The sequence below is a fragment of the Nannobrachium achirus genome, assembly GCF_963921795.1.
Source record: "Nannobrachium achirus genome assembly, chromosome: 1".
NCBI lineage: Eukaryota > Metazoa > Chordata > Actinopteri > Myctophiformes > Myctophidae > Nannobrachium > Nannobrachium achirus.
Window position 1 is genome coordinate 52,953,783 of NC_137810.1, and position 17,845 is coordinate 52,971,627.

The window sequence follows — 17,845 nt, forward strand, 5'->3', positions numbered from 1 at the left end:
TACGGTTTTAACTTGACTTCAGAGTCTGTAGTTCAATCAATCAAATTAACCAATATATAATTATTTTGATGTGATTTTCCGTTTTCATATGAAAAAAAAACTAAGAGTTGGACAATATCGGTTATCGGTAAAAACAAATCCACCAGAGAAGTAAAGTCAATATCGGACATCCCTAAAAATAACCAAACAATATAATACCTCCTTAACTTAAACAATACTCATGATTAGAGTCATTAAGGTTGATGTGCCAAGTCACCCGAGAACATAAAGGAATCCCTAATCCTTCAGAACAATGAAAGGGTTTCTCCCATGCGTTGAGTTTCTGGTGGCTTTTAAGGCCCTTCATTTTAGAGAAAGAAGTAGTGTCCAAATTGATCACACATCCATATGGTCTCTCTCTGTGTGAATGCGTTGGTGGCGTTTAAGGTCTTTCTTTTCACCGAAAAGTTGTCCACACTGATCACATAGTGTTTCTCTCCAGTGTGAATTCTCTGGTGGATTTTAAGGGTGGACAAGGTAAAGAAGTGTTGTCCAGACTGGTCACAGCCATAGGGTTTTCTCATGTGTGAATTCTCTGGTGGCTTTTAAGACCGGACAAGTCAGAGAAATGTCGTCCACACTGATCACAGCCATATGGTTTCTCTCCAGTGTGGATTCTCTGGTGGGTTTTAAGTATGTCCAATCTAGAGAAGTGTTGTCCACAATGATCACATCCATAGGGTTTCTCTCCAGTGTGAATTCTCTGATGTATTTTGAGGGTGGACATACGAGAGAAATGTTGTCCACAATGATCACATCCATATGGTTTCTCTCCTGTGTGAATTCTCTGGTGTATTTTAAGCTTGGACAAGTCGGAGAAATGTTGTCCACACTGATCACAGCCATATGGTTTCTCTCCTGTGTGAATTCTCTGGTGGGTTTTAAGGCTAGACAAGTGTGAGAAGTGTTGTCCACACTGATCACATCCATAGGGTTTCTCTCCAGTGTGAATTATCTGATGGATTTTGAGGGTGGACATACGAGAGAAGTGTTGTCCACACTGATCACACCCATATGGTTTCTCTCCGGTGTGAATTTTCTGGTGGCTTTTAAGGTGGGCAATTTGAGAGAAGTGTTGTCCACATTGATCGCATCCATATGGTTTCTCTCCGGTGTGAATCTTCTGGTGGCTTTTAAGGTGGGCAATTTGAGAGAAGTGTTGTCCACATTGATCGCATCCATATGGTTTCTCTCCTGTGTGAATTCTCTGGTGTATTTTAAGCTTGGACAAGTCGGAGAAATGTTGTCCACACTGATCACAGCCATATGGTTTCTCTCCTGTGTGAATTCTCTGGTGTATTTTAAGCTTGGAGATGGTCGGGAAGTGTTTCCCACACTGAACACAGGAGTGTTGTTTTTGCTTAGCCAACTTTCTTTTTTCATTCACCTCTGGTAGGACAGGGAGGCCGGGATGGTGATGCAACACTATGGAAACAAAGACAAGGATTGTTGAGAGGTAAATCATGTTGTTAAGTTGTTAAAGGATAACTTCAACACATCTTCATAAAATTTGTCCTCACTAATGTTCACGATAAAATAGCACAATATTTTAACAACAAAAAAGTAATACCTTAATACTTTGCATTAATTGTTGATGAACTGTGGTGCATGAAATAAATTCCCTCCATATAATTGACATCAAAGCTACAATGAAACAACATGTGAGATTGTGAATTAAACAAATATAGAGGTAACCCAACAGGGTAAAGGGAGGTAGAGTAAGGAACATACCAAGTTCTTTGTTTTCCTCCTGATCAGCAGAGTTGAGTTTGAGAGAGTTCATCTTATCCGAAGTCTGGAGTCCACAGTCAGATCTGATCAGAAATTATTGATATCCTGGAAGACTTGTGGAGAAATGACACAGACCAACTCTTCTTATACTAGAGAGTCTGGGGTGAAACAGTAACTGCTCTGAATGATTGGCCAAAGACAATAATAGAACCATCTCTCCACCAATCACAATCTAGCATACTATGCTCCACCCCTCCCTCCTCCCCCAGACATGCTCTGTGCAACCTCCTACAAAAGTGGTAACAACATTTATCTATCTATGACAAAAATAAAAAATATATTAAATACTATGTTTAATTTTCCAAATGATAGTATCAGTTGGTAATATCGACAATATAAGGCTTTACGGAACACAGAAGTTATCAAGTACCTGCCTTTAGAACATTTAGAACTTTAAAACATAAACCATAAAGTTGAAAGCCTATTCTGCCCTACAATGCAAACAAGCAGTGTAGGTTTTTGGACACACCAACGTATTTGCGTATCACAAAGGACATTACAAAGTGTTATTGCATTCCAAAGTGTATGGGACATATACAATCAATTACGTGAATACATTTACAGTGTCAACAGGATTCAACAATTTGAGTAATATAGAAGCACATAATATAATATAATTGTTTTAAAGCAGGAGTCAATAGAAATCCAAAAGAACAGACATTGTCAGGCTCAAAGCAGGAATCTCTAATCCTAAAGAAGAAGGGATGTAAATGTTCTCATTATTAACCCTTGTGTGGTGGAGAGGACACCAGGTCCAGGTCAAGTCTCACAGTGAAAGTCTAATCTACTTAAACCTTTGTTTTTTAAGCATTTTATCATTAAAGGTGAAATAACTTCTAGTTGAGATGCATGTTTTAATTTATCTCTGTTACGTGGAAAATGGAAAATCTGTACATGCACTTGGAAACCTATACAAGTCATTTACATGTTACACTGTCATTTACATGTTAAACAACTCTATCAATGTCCCCATGCGTGAAAGAGAGTCTCTCAGCTTTCATGTTGTTATTCAGGCAGAGCCATTAAGACACATTCATGGCCATTCAAGTTCCTAGAAACTTCCAAAGAGACTTCATGTGTACATGATTGCTCTGAATTCCTTCAGAACAATAACAACCTGGTGTGGTCAAGAACACATGCAACAAAATAAATAATAAATAATACAATTTACAACTAATTGTGTTCAGAATATGTGATAGGCATACATCACAGTCATTTTAAATGGAATGTCCATACCCACAGAGCTCTTATTAACCACACACTACAGACTGAATTAATTAATTTCTGATCAACGCTGCCGGGATCCCAGTCAACACAACAGTAGAAATGTAAGTAAAGTTTCTATGGGAACTTCAATGGCCTTGAATGTGTCTTAATTGTACACAAGCTGAAAGTCCAACTGAGGAGTTTCTACAGTACATAATATACCGTTTCAACAGCTTTTCTAGTTCATTATTGGAGTCATTAAGGTTTTAAGGCATTAAGGAATCCATAACCCTTCAGAACAATATAACTGTATGACTATACAGTTATTTATGTCTGTGAGTAACACTAAAATATCTAGTACACTATCAATTCAATTTTTTCTATATAGCATAGTCACAATGATGATTTCATTTTTACTAGGACAAATGACATTGCCATTCATGCATATGTATTGGGCATTTAAGGTTCTACAATGATATTTTTAGTTAGGCAATCATAATAATAGCATTTCTGCTGGTCCGAATGTCAATTAAAGAAATCAACAATCACATTCTTACTAGGCCTATTAGAAACTGTATTTCAAGTTATCTATTCTTAAAGTTCTATTCCTCCTGAAGTCAAAACTAAATTAAGATATCTTTAATAGGCCTACAAGTTGCCATTGTAACCCCGCTTTTCTATTTTGGGCATGTCATAATAGTCGGATCTAAAATATATATATACACAATATAGCAGATCTACAAGCTAACAATGCTTTGAACTGGGGACCCCTGCAGTCAATATACCATGGAAGTGTTAGCTAGACTGTGACATGTATTGCCGACATTACAAAGTGTGTTATTGCATTAGGCTAACTTGACTGCAGGTTAAGATGTACAATTTTAATGTACCACTTAGAAAGCTATACAAAGGTAATGGGGGGACACTTAACAAATTATCTTTGAATTTGTAATGATTCCTGCTATTCATTCTGCATATTGTTCTGACATTTGATTTACATAACATCTATCATTGTGTTTTTATTCAAGCAGAGCCAGACACATTCAAGGCCATTTAAGTTCCTATAGAAACTTCATTTGTACATGATTGCTCTGAATTCCTTCAGAACAATACAACCTGGTGTGGTGAAGGACACATGCTAAAAAAAGACACATAGTAGGATATATTGGACACATTATCCAACGTGTTAGAATGTCTAAAGAACAGCTTTTCTAGTTAATTATTGGAGTCATTAAGGTTTTAAGGAATCCCTAACCCTTCAGAACAATAGAACTGTACGACTTAAATATACAGTTATTTATGTCGGTGAGTAACACTAAAATAACTAGTACACTATCAGTAAGTCGCTTTGGATTAAAAGCGTCTGCTAAATGCCTAAACTGTAAACTGTAAACTGTAATACAATGAATAAACAATTTGGTACAAAACTAACAATAATCTAAGTGTTATCTACAGCAAAGCTACATGTTAAATTACATGGAGAGAATAATATTGAGAAGGAAACATGTATGTTGAGATGAGTTTATTTCGCAGCTAAATGTTAGCGGTCTTGTTCTTATCTAACATGAACAAAAGTATAATCTACAGAACACTAGAGACATTTTCGACTGCAGTTTAAAGGACAGCTGAGTGTTAAAATGTTTTCATTTACTGTTTTCTATTATTTTAGGGATTTTAGTGTTTTGATTTCAGTGGGTGGGGGCATGCGTACAAGTGGCTAAATATGTATTTTTAGACACACTAAGCAGTCAATTGCTTTGTTACTATTTACACCAGCCCCCATAAGTCACGTCTGCCCATGAAAGATTGCGGTTCATTTTGGGAATGGACTTAGTGTGTCTAAAAAGACATATTTAGCCACTTGCACGCATGCCCCCATCAAAATCGTTAAAATCACTAAAACGATAGAAAGAAGTAAATGAAAACATTTTTACTTTCATCTTTTCTTTTCAATAATGACTATCTAAAATGTGAACCCTTGTTGTAAAAAACCCAAGTTTTCTTTTAAGCACCGCATGATAGAACACCACACCAAACCAGGTATGAGTAGCAGACTCCAGTCGTTGACACGCCTTCATAGGTGAATAGAACAACTTCTGTGGAATCCATCAATAGCTCAAGTGAAGATGTAAAATCTATTTGGCATTTCACTTTATGCACTTTGATATCTCAAAAAAGTAACAGGGAAACCACTGCACATTTACCTTGGAAAGTAAAATATTAACCGTGAAGGTGAGGTAAAATAAATGTATATAACTAACCTTTTTGGACACATCAACATATTTGTGCATCGCAAAGGACAATAAGATGTGTTATTACATTCAAAGAGGTTTCCTGTGGTTGACAGAAATTATCACACCCAGAGTACTATATTATAAAGAAGCTCCAAAAACACATATTGACTTTGAATGTTTGTCTTTATTTGTGTTTGCATAACAATTAATATCCAAAGAACAGCCCATCAGAAATGATAAACAACACAAAGCATGGTATCTCAGGATGTGTGACAAAATGGTGATTTCTCTGCTTACGGTTTTTAACTTGACTTCAGATCTATGAGCTGTAGTTCAATCAATCAAATTAACCAATATATAATTACTTTGATCTGATTTTCTGTTTTCATATGAAAAAAAAGAATTAAGAGTTGGACAATATCGGTTATCGGTAAAAAACAATCGACATCCCTAAAAATAACCAAACAATATAATACCTCCTTAACTTAAACAATACTCATGATTAGAGTCATTAAGGTTGATATGCCAAGTCACCCGAGAACATGAAGGAATCCCTAATCCTTCAGAACAATGAAAGGGTTTCTCCCATGCGTTGAGTTTCTGGTGGCTTTTAAGGCCCTTCATTTTAGAGAAAGAAGTATTGTCCAAATTGATCACACATCCATATGGTCTCTCTCTGTGTGAATGCGTTGGTGGCGTTTAAGGTCTTTCTTTTCACCGAAAAGTTGTCCACACTGATCACATAGTGTTTCTCTCCAGTGTGAATTCTCTGTTGGATTTTAAGGGTGGACAAGGGAAAGAAGTGTTGTCCAGACTGGTCACAGCCATAGGGTTTTCTCATGTGTGAATTCTCTGGTGGCTTTTAAGACCGGACAAGTCAGAGAAATGTCGTCCACACTGATCACAGCCATATGGTTTCTCTCCAGTGTGGATTCTCTGGTGGGTTTTAAGTATGTCCAATCTAGAGAAGTGTTGTCCACAATGATCACATCCATAGGGTTTCTCTCCAGTGTGAATTCTCTGATGTATTTTGAGGGTGGACATACGAGAGAAATGTTGTCCACAATGATCACATCCATATGGTTTCTCTCCAGTGTGAACTTTCTGGTGACTTTTAAGGTGGGACATTTGAGAGAAGTGTTGTCCACACTGATCACATTCATAGGGTTTCTCTCCAGTATGAATTCTCTGGTGGCTTTTAAGGTGGGAAATTTGAGAGAAGTGTTGTCCACACTGATCACATTCATATGGTTTCTCTTCAGTGTGAATTTTCTGGTGGCTTTTAAGGTGGGCAATTTGAGAGAAGTGTTGTCCACATTGATCGCATCCATATGGTTTCTCTCCAGTGTGAATTCTCTGGTGGCTTTTAAGGCTGGACAAGTGTGAGAAGTGTTGTCCACAATGATCACATCCATATGGTTTCTCTCCTGTGTGAATTCTCTGGTGGTGTTTATGGCTGTCCAATCTAAAGAAGTGTTGTCCACACTCATCACATCCATATGGTTTCTCTCCAGTGTGAATTCTCTGGTGTATTTTAAGCTTGGAGATGCTCGGGAAGTGTTTCCCACACTGATCACAGGAGTGTTGTTTTTGCTTAGCCAACCTTCTTTTTTCATTCACCTCTGGTAGGACAGGGAGGCCGGGATGATGATGCAACACTAGATTGGAAACAAAGACAAGGATTGTTGAGAGGTACAGTAAATCATCTTGTTAAGTTGTTAAAGGATAACTTCAACACATCTTCATATAATTAGTCCTCACAAATGTTCACAATGAAATAGCACAATATAAAAAAATAAAAAAAAAAGTAATATTTTAATACTTTGCATTAATTGTTGATGAACTGTGGTGCATGAAATAAATTCCCTCCATCTAATTTACATCAAAGCTACAATGAAACAACATGTGAGATTGTGAATTAAACAAATACAGAGGAAACCCAACAGGGTAAAGGGAGGTAGAGTAAGTAACATACCAAGTTCTTTGTTTTCCTCCTGTTCAGCAGAGTTGAGTTTGAGAGAGTTCATCTTATCCTGAAGTCTGGAGTCCACAGTCACAGATCTGATGAGAAATGATTGATATCCTGGAAGACTTGTGGAGAAATGACACAGACCAAGTCTTCTTATACTAGAGAGTCTGGGGTGAAACACTAACTGCTCTGAATGATTGGCCAACGACAACAATAGAACCATCTCTCCACCAATCACAATCTAGCATACTATGCTCCACCCTCCCTCCTCCCCCCAGACATGCTCTGTGCAATCTCCTACAAAAGTGGTAACAACATTTATCTATCTATCTATGACAAAAATAAAGAATATATTAAATACTATGTTTAATTTTCCAAATAATAGTATCAGTTGGTAAGGTCGACAATATAAGGCTCTACGGAACACAGAAGTTATCAAGTACCATTTAGAACTTTAAAACATAAACCATAAAGTTGAAAGCCTATTCTGCCCTACAAAGCAAACAAGCAGTGTAGGTTTTTGGACACACCAACGTGTTTGCGTATCACAAAGGACATTACAAAGTGTTATTGCATTCCAAAGTGTATGGGACATATACAATCAATTACGTGAATACATTTACAGTGTCAGGATTCAACAATTTGAGTAATATAGAAGCACATAATATAATATTTTTTTTTTAAGCAGGAGTCAATAGAAATCCAAAAGAACAGACATTGTCAGGCTCAAAGCAGGAATCTCTAATCCTAAACAAGAAGGGATGTAAATGTTCTCATTATTAACCCTTGTGTGGTGGTGAGGACACCAGGTCCAGGTCAAGTCTCACAGTGAAAGTCTAATCTACTTAAACCTTTGTTTTTTAAGCATTTTATCATTAAAGGTGAAATAACTTCTAGTTGAGATGCATGTTTTAATTTATCTCTGTTACGTGGAAAATGGAAAATCTGTACATGCACTTGGAAACCTATACAAGTCATTTACATGTTACACTGTCATTTACATGTTAAACAACTCTATCAATGTCCCCATGCGTGAAAGAGAGTCTCTCAGCTTTCATGTTGTTATTCAGGCAGAGCCATTAAGACATATTCATGGCCATTCAAGTTCATAGAAACTTCCAAAGAAACTTCATGTGTACATGATTGCTCTGAATTCCTTCAGAACAATAACAACCTGGTGTGGTCAAGAACACATGCAACAAAATAAATAATAAATAATACAATTTACAACTAATTATGTTCAGAATATATGATAGGCCTACATCACAGTCATTTTAAATGGAATGTCCATACCCACAGAGCTCCTATTAACCACACACTACAGACTGAATTAATTAATTTCTGATCAACGCTGCCGGGATCCCAGTCAACACAACAGTAGAAATGTAAGTAAAGTTTCTATGGGAACTTGAATGGCCTTGAATGTGTCTTAATTGTACACAAGCTGAAAGTCCAACTGAGGAGTTTCTACAGTACATAATATACCGTTTCAACAGCTTTTTTCTAGTTCATTATTGGAGTCATTAAGGTTTTAAGGCATTAAGGAATCCATAACCCTTCAGAACAATAGAACTGTATGACTACATATACAGTTATTTATGTCTGTGAGTAACACTAAAATATCTAGTACACTATCAATTCAATTTTTACTATATAGCATAGTCACAATGATGATTTCATTTTTACTAGGACAAATGACATTGCCATTCATGCATATGTATTGGGCATTTAAGATTATAATTACATCTAACAATGCTTCTCCTCCATTCACGTTTGGTGAATGTAGCCTTGGCCAGGAAAATGTGATGTCTTCAGGTGGTTACCATCGATCATAAGGTGTTTCGACCCACAAACCACAACACCCTCCTGATGGCCGGGTCGGCAGTGGTGGCCAAATCACTGCCCATCTCCTCCTCCTGACCAAGGCTAAACTCCCCTCTCCTGCTCTATTAGTTTTTTCCCAACAAGAGGCTTCTCTGGGGAGGTATTGGGTGGGTCCCTCCTGAGGTCTTGAGGTGACACAGGTGCGTAGAGTTCTCCAGTACTGTGGGATTATTCCTGCCTGGAGTTCTCCTTCGTCTCACCAACTCACCAACCAAGTTGTGCGCTGCACCTGTGACCCCTCTTCTCCACACTTGGTCCTGGCTTGATGTATTTTTACCTTTTGTGTTCCTGCAGATGTTCTCGCAGTGACACTTTACTTCCAATTTCTCCCCAGCTGATGTTGTTTAGGTGAGCCATCTCGTTAGCTGTGATTAGTTAAGGGCTGTTACCGTTGTGTTTGTATTGTTGAGTCTCACATACTCCCCCCCTCTCTGGAGACTCTGAGGGTATCTGAATAAATGTCTGTAGCTTGAGTTGGTGCCCTCTCGCGAGTGCTGTGCATGAGCTTGCTAACCTCATACACCCACGCCAGGCTCTTCCTGGTGGTCATCTGTCTCTCCAGCGTCAACGACCTTCCTCGGTTTCCATCCAGACTTTCCTGGAAGTCACTGGTTGCCCAGAGTTCTATGATTATAATTACATCTAACGATGCTTCTCCTCCATTCACGTTTGGTGAATGTAGCCTTGGCCAGGAAAATGTGATGTCTTCAGGTGGTTACCATCGATCATAAGGTGTTTCGACCCACAGACCACAACACCCTCCTGATGGCCGGGTCGGCAGTGGTGGCCAAATCACTGCCCATCTCCTCCTCCTGACCAAGGCTAAACTCCCCTCTCCTGCTCTATTAGTTTTTTCCCAACAAGAGGCTTCTCTGTGGAGGTATTGGGTGGGTCCCTCCTGAGGTCTTGAGGTGACACAGGTGCGTAGAGTTCTCCAGTACTGTGGGATTATTCCTGCCTGGAGTTCTCCTTCGTCTCACCAACTCACCAACCAAGTTGTGCGCTGCACCTGTGACCCCTCTTCTCCACACTTGGTCCTGGCTTGATGTATTTTTACCTTTTGTGTTCCTGCAGATGTTCTCGCAGTGACACTTTACTTCCAATTTCTCCCCAGCTGATGTTGTTTAGGTGAGCCATCTCGTTAGCTGTGATTAGTTAAGGGCTGTTACCGTTGTGTTTGTATTGTTGAGTCTCACATACTCCCCCCCTCTCGGGAGACTCTGAGGGTATCTGAATAAATGTCTGTAGCTTGAGTTGGTGCCCTCTCGCGAGTGCTGTGCATGAGGTTGCTAACCTCATACACCCACGCCAGGCTCTTCCTGGTGGTCATCTGTCTCTCCAGTGTCACCGACCTTCCTCGGTTTCCATCCAGACTTTCCTGGAAGTCACTGGTTGCCCAGAGTTCTATGATTATAATTACATCTAACGATGTTTTGGTGAATGTAGCCTTGACCAGGAAAATGTGATGTCTTCAGGTGGTTACCATCAATCATAAGGTTCTACAATGATATTTTTAGTTAGGCAATCATAATAATAGCATTTCTGCTGGTTCGAATGGCAATTAAAGAAATCAACAATCACATTCTTACTAGGCCTATTAGAAACTGTATTTCAAGTTATCTATTCTTAAAGTTCTATTCCTCCTGAAGTCAAAACTAAATTAAGATATCTTTAATAGGCCTACAAGTGGCCATTCTATTTTGGGCATGTCATAATAGTCGGATCTACAATATATAATATACACAATATAGCAGATCTACAAGCTAACAATGCATTGAACTGGGGACCCCTGCAGTCAATATACCATGGAAGTGTTAGCTAGACTGTGACATGTATTGCCAACATTACAAAGTGTGTTATTTTAAGATGTACAATTTTAATGTACCACTTAGAAAGCTATACAAAGGTAATGGGGGGACACTTAGCAAATTATCTTTGAATTTGTAATGATTCCTGCTATTCATTCTGCATATTGTTCTGACATTTACATAACATCTATCGTCGTGTTTTTATTCAAGCAGAGCCAGACACATTCAAGGTGTGGTGAAGGACACATGCTAAAAAAGACACATAGTAGGATATATTGGACACATTATCCAACGTGTTAGAATGTCTACAGAACAGCTTTTCTAGTTCATTATTGGAGTCATTAAGGTTTTAAGGCATTAAGGAATCCCTAACCCTTCAGAACAATAGAACTGTACGACTTAAATATACAGTTATTTATGTTGGTGAGTAACACTAAAATAACTAGTACACTATCAGTAAGTCGCTTTGGATTAAAAGCGTCTGCTAAATGCCTAAACTGTAAACTGTAAACTGTAATACAATGAATAAACAATTTGGTACAAAACTAACAATAATCTAAGTCTTATCTACAGCAAAGCTACATGTTAAATTACATGGAGAGAATAATATTGAGAAGGAAACATGTATGTTGAGATGAGTTTATTTCGCAGCTAAATGTTAGCTTGGCTGCCGAACTGGAGAGCAAGAGGGTAACCACCAACGCTATGCCTCTAAATGCCCAGGCTACCTTCCCAAGGAAGACAACCTTCATCCGGGAAGGGGAGAAACGGAGGACCAAGCCATCACCTCCAAACTCAGGCCCACTGAACGCAGCCCGGGATTGGGAGATGCGTGTAGACCTCAGCCAGAGGCTCACCTTCCCACCTGAAATTGCAGCGACCAATCTGCGCCCAGACCTCGTCCTCTGGTCCAAGTCCTGCCGACGTGTCTTCATCGTTGAGCTTACAGTCCCATGGGAAGAGGCCATCGATGAAGCTTTCGAACGGAAGAGGCTGCGATATGCCAACCTAGCAGCTGAAGCAGAGGGGCGGGGCTGGAACGTGAAGGTGTGGCCTGTGGAGGTGGGCTGTAGAGGCTTTGTAGCCAGTTCCACTACAAGGCTCCTGAAGGAAGTAGGGATCAGAGGACAGGCCCAACGGAAGGCAATCAAAGAACTTGCCACTGCAGCAGAACGGAGCAGTCACTGGCTGTGGCTGAAACGTAGGGATGCAACATGGGCTGGTAAATGACCACTGGGTGCCACCAACCGACACACACCCAGACCAGATCAGTCTGCGGTGGGCCAACCCCGACAGAGAGTGTCTTGTGATAAGCGGCCGAAACACTAAATGAAGTCGGGGCACACAACTGATGATGTGTCGTATTGGTGGCACCCCGCGATCTTTGCCAAATTCCACACCACTCAAGAGTACTCCAACCCATTCAATTGTTGTGCTGAATATTTAGGGATCTTTAACAACTAGTCCTAGTAAGAATCCTGATGTCTGGTGTCAAAACCAGTGACCGCTGCGAAAGGGCAGCTGACAACCTGGGAAAGTCCTGGTGACAGCTTGAAGAGACAGCTGACAGGAGGGAACAGACCCCAACGGGGCTGGCATGGGTTAGCTACCCGTGTTGGCAGGAGCCTCTCACTACACAGTGACGTGGTTCCACCCAACTATGGCTACGAAAAGTTTAAAAGGAAAAACACCCCTTGAGGCTGCGAGAGCGGGGGCGGAAGATGCCTCATCGGCGGACCACACGGTAACAGACCATGGAATGGAAACGACAACGAATCAAATGATCAGCACAGTAGTTGACGGAGTAACAACACCGGCAGGACACAAGCTACAGAGCTGCATCTGTGGCTGGAAAAGAGTAACATCAGAGACCGGTCTCAAGATCCACCAGGGGAGGAAAAAGTGCTTGAGAAAGCCTAGCGAGGGGCCTCGCATTGACCACTACTTCCTCAGAGGTAGGGCAAATCAGTCGAGTGAAGCCCAGCGGCAGGATATTCACCACAGTCCACAGGGTATCAGAACCCCAAACGAAGCTCAACCAAGCACAGATCCACCAACGGACATGAGGCCAGAGCCCAGCCAGCCACAGACAGCAGCAGAGCGGAAGATGAAAGGGCGAAAGCCCCAAATCTTGTGGCCTAAATCCTGTCAGAAAAAGGAGTGGGAAACCACCGACACAGAAGTACAAGTAGAGTCTGCACACTGGTTACGCTTCATAAAGTTTATTGCGTCAACGTTTCGATCAAAAGATCTTCATCAGGACAAAAGTATCAGGGCATTCACACCTGCATTTAAGTAGACTAGTGCACTATCCACTGATAGGCTAATAGGTTAAGGGTACAATTGGTCACAACAGTAGTTGATTGGCTAGCTTTGTGTGACACATCAGGGTGTGAACCCATCCAAGAATAAAAAAGCAATAAATGATAATATTCCAAATATCCAAAGAGACAAACTAAAGCCATACACAATATACAAAATACAAAATATCAATATAGATAGATAGGTACTACATGGTACACAGTGACAAGTTGCAGACAGTATAGGACATCGTGCATGAAGTGGTTTAATACAGAAAGAAGACCAATAGGGGGGTCAACTTTAAAACCCTCCCAAAGAAATATATAATAATAGAAGCAGGCAGGGTGTAATGTTTCTGTAGCCATCAACTGATGGAGTAATGAGAAGACATGACCATATATGGCGAAACCATATATGGTATTGCTTTGCAGCACTTGCTCTGTTACATGTGTCATGAGGTGTATGGAGAACACTAATAGACATGAACACATGAAATAAGAAATAAACTCTAATGCCAACTGCCAGAATTCTAGACGAAACCTGAAGATATCTGCAATCCACAACAAAGTGTCCTATACTGCTGCACCAAGGTAGGGGGTCTTGTCACCGGCACCCTGTGGAGGACAAGAGGAGAAAGTAAGTAAACAATACAATTCAAATAGTAAGGCCAAATAGGCAATAGCAAATGATGGACATTAGAAGGGGTAATCTACCCAGCTAAAAACAACAGGGGGTAATATACCCAGATAAAACCATAAAATTAAAAACAGTAGAGGGACCTAGTGACTTAAAGGAATGGCCTGATGTCAAAGGATTCATTTAAACCTTTTTTTACAGTATCTAAGGTGGAAATCCAAAAGGCTTCCCTCTTGAGGAGTAAAGAGTCAATGTCTCCCCCTCTAGGTGGCAAAGTAACACGCTCAATGCCTATATATTTTAATGAGGAGATGCAATGTTGAGCTTGGTGAAAATGTGCTGCCACAGGGTTTTTAAAGTCCTTGGTCCTAATGTCACTCCTGTGTTCTGAAATCCTAGTTTTCAGGGGTCTCAGTGTCTTGCCTATATAAGCTAGACCACATACACATTTAATCATGTAGATGATATTTGGTGTTGTGCAACTGATGACACCTCTGATCCTGTAACATTTACCTGTTGTAGGATGATTAAAGGTGTGACATTTATACGTAAAGCTACATTGAGCGCATCTGCCACATTTGTAATTGCCATCTGGAATATTACTAAGAAAATGTGTAGGAGTGACCTGACGTAGATGTGACCTAACCAGTAGGTTCCTCAGATTTGGAGGTCTCTTATACACAATGCGGGGAGGGGCTGCAAAAGATCTACCAAGAATAGGGTCCGAACTCAAAACATACCAATGTCTTCTGATCACCTTCTCAAAATGATGGCCCAAAGGAGAATACTGAACAAAACACTTGAAGTGTTGTTCTCTAGTTCTATCTGTTCTCTCTATGGGTTTTAGACAGTCTGATTGAGTACAATCATTAAATTTATCTGCGGCCGGTTGGATCCATTGGACAGGATAGCCACGTTGTTTAAACCTGTTCTCTAGATCCTTTGCATGTACCTGAAAAGTATTGTCTTTGCTGCAAATCCTGCGAATACGTTTGAATTGGCCCATAGGGATGCCTTTTTTTAGTGGCGTGGGATGGTAACTTTCACCATGTAGTAAGGCATTACGATCTGTGGGCTTTCTGTACAGGTCCATGTACAATCTGTTATTTTCTTTAATAACCAGAATGTCAAGAAAGTTCATACTGGTCTGATCAGAGGCTATGGTAAATTTCAAAAACTGACTCTTGTGATTCAGGAAAGCATGAAAAGCTGCCAACTCAACAGAGGACCCAGTCCAAACAAGGAAAATATCATCAATATAGCGTTTCCATAACCGTATGTGTGTCAAAAAAGGGTTATACTCTGGGTTCAAAATCAAACTACTTTCCAGGAGCCCAACATAGAGGTTAGCATAATTGGGAGCCATCTTGCTTCCCATAGCTGTTCCACATTTCTGTAGATAGAAATCATTCTCAAACAGGAAGAAGTTTTTTGTGAGTACAATTTCAGTGAGCTCTTTAATGCAGGTAGTGCTGGGTATACAATCTGTCCTCTGATTGAGAAAATGCTCTATGGCCTCTAAGCCTCCTTGGTGAGGAATATTTGTATATAGACTCTCTACGTCGAGAATAACCAAAATTGACTCATTATCTACAGTTTCTATGGTCTGTAAGACCTGAATGAAATCACTTGAGTCTCTCACATAGGAGGGGAGTGAGAGAACATGTGGTTTAAGAAAATAGTCGACAAATGATGAGATATTCTCAGTGAGGGAACCAATACCCGATACAATTGGTCTACCAGGAGGGACAGTAGTAAATTTTTTATGAATTTTAGGCAGAGTATATATGACAGGTGTAACTGGACAGTCAACTTTCATGTATTCATATTCACTCTTGCTGATATCCCCTGTATCTATATACTGTTGAAGGGTGCTGTGAATATGGTCTTTAAACTCTGCAGTAGGATTCTTACTCAGTTTTTCATAAAAAACCTCATTAGTAAGTTGTGCATGGATTTCATCAACATAAGCTTGCCTGTCTAAAAGTACAATGGCACCACCTTTGTCTGCAGACTGTACCACTACAGACAAGTCATTTTTAACTTCCAGCAGTGCCTCACGCTGTTGTTTGGATAGATTATTATTCACCTTATGCTTCTGTTTAGTACTTAGAAGCTGGGAAACATCATGCTCAACCAGTCTACAATAAGTGTCAATAGACGAGTTCCTATGTCTAGGTGGAATGAATGTAGATTTCTTTTTAAACTTTTTATTTGGGCCCATATTGGGTTCAATGGCAGTAATAGGGGAAGTGACTGGAGGTTGTACATTATCTGGATGGACCTCGTATACATCAATGTCACTCCTAGTATTAGGGTTAGAGAAGAATTCTCTCAATCTTAAATTCCTGAAAAACTTATGGAAATCTACCAAAGTTTCAAAATCGTTACACTGGGTTGTGGGTACAAATGAGAGTCCTTTGCTGAGGGCTGATATACAAGTGTCAGAAAGAGACCTACTTGATAAGTTAATCACGTTGCATTCCGTGGGCTGCTGCGGGTCCAGTGGGGGTCTCTTTGACTTCTTCCTCGTGCTCCTCCTGCACCTCTTCCTTGGGGCGGGCGTCCTGGGTCCCCGTTCGGGGGCCGAGGATGGTTGTCTAAAAAAGGCTCGCTCCTCTGAGAGTAACTGCTGGAGTCAGAGTCAGCATCAGGTCCAGGTGATGAAGTGTAGCCACCACGGCCCCTGGGTCGCCTGAAGTTGCGTGGTTGTATACGTCGATAGGCAGTGTTGTAAGCCCGGGCCTGGGGTCGGCTATTGCTCTCCATCGCAGTCTCTGCAGATTCATCCTGGTTCTTCTTGTTTCTCCAAAAGTACACATCATTCTTGGCATAGTCTTCCGCAACCTTCTCCCATTTTCTCACTTTAGTGGCTTTCACCACGACACAGACCTTGTCTATCTTCTAGAAGGTCTGAAGGGGTGTGTGGAAAGAAAGCTGGACAAGATCGGAGAGATCATTTACAGCTATGGAGCAGAGAGATTTGGAGTTAAAAGTGAGAACCTTCGGACACAGAAGGAACCATCAGCCCATCTCATGTCCAGGAGACAACAAGAGATTGAGAGACTTGTGAAAGAAAGAAGGGGCCTGAGAAAACAATGGAAGAAGGCCACGGAAGTGGAAAGGAAAGGACTTGAGGCACTACAGGGCGACATCAAGCAGCGTCTTGCAACACTGCGAAGGGCAGAATGCTTGAGAAAGCAACATAAGAAGAAAGAGCGGACGAGGACTGCCTTCTACAGAGATCCCTACAAGTTCGTCAAAGACCTCTTTGTCAAGGAGAAAACCGGGACCCTCAAAGTACCCATAAGGGAACTAGAGGAGCACCTGAGAAAGACCTACTCTGATAATAAGAGGCATGTGCCAGCCAGCATTCCGGACGATATGCCACCAATCCAACCACCTGAGCACCAGATGGAAACAAGGCCCCCTACATGGAGCGAAGTTGAGAGCACAGTAAAGCGGGCAAGAACAGCTTCAGCCCCTGGGCCCAACGGCGTTCCATACAGGCTTTATAAGAACACGCCAGGCGTCTTGAAGTACCTCTGGAAGCTAATGAAAGTGGCATGGGAAAAAGGAATGATACCAAAGGCATGGCGGCGGGCAGGATGGATCCTGATTCCCAAAGAGAAGAATTCCTCAACCATCGACCAGTTCCGCCAGATCAGCCTTCTGAATGTGGAAGGAAAGATATTCTTCAGTGTTGTGGCCCAGCGGCTCTCAGCATTCTTGCTGAAGAACAACTTTGTCGACACCTCAGTCCAGAAGGCAGGGATAGGTGGTTTCTCAGGATGCCTGGAACACACAAATGTCATTTGGCACCAGGTACAGACAGCCAAGAAGGAGAAGAAAGACCTGCATGTGGTTTTCTTAGACCTTGCCAATGCCTTCGGGTCAGTGCCTCATGAGATCTTGTGGACAGCGTTCAACTTCTTCCAAGTCCCAGAGGGCATCACAGGACTGGTCAAAGCCTACTT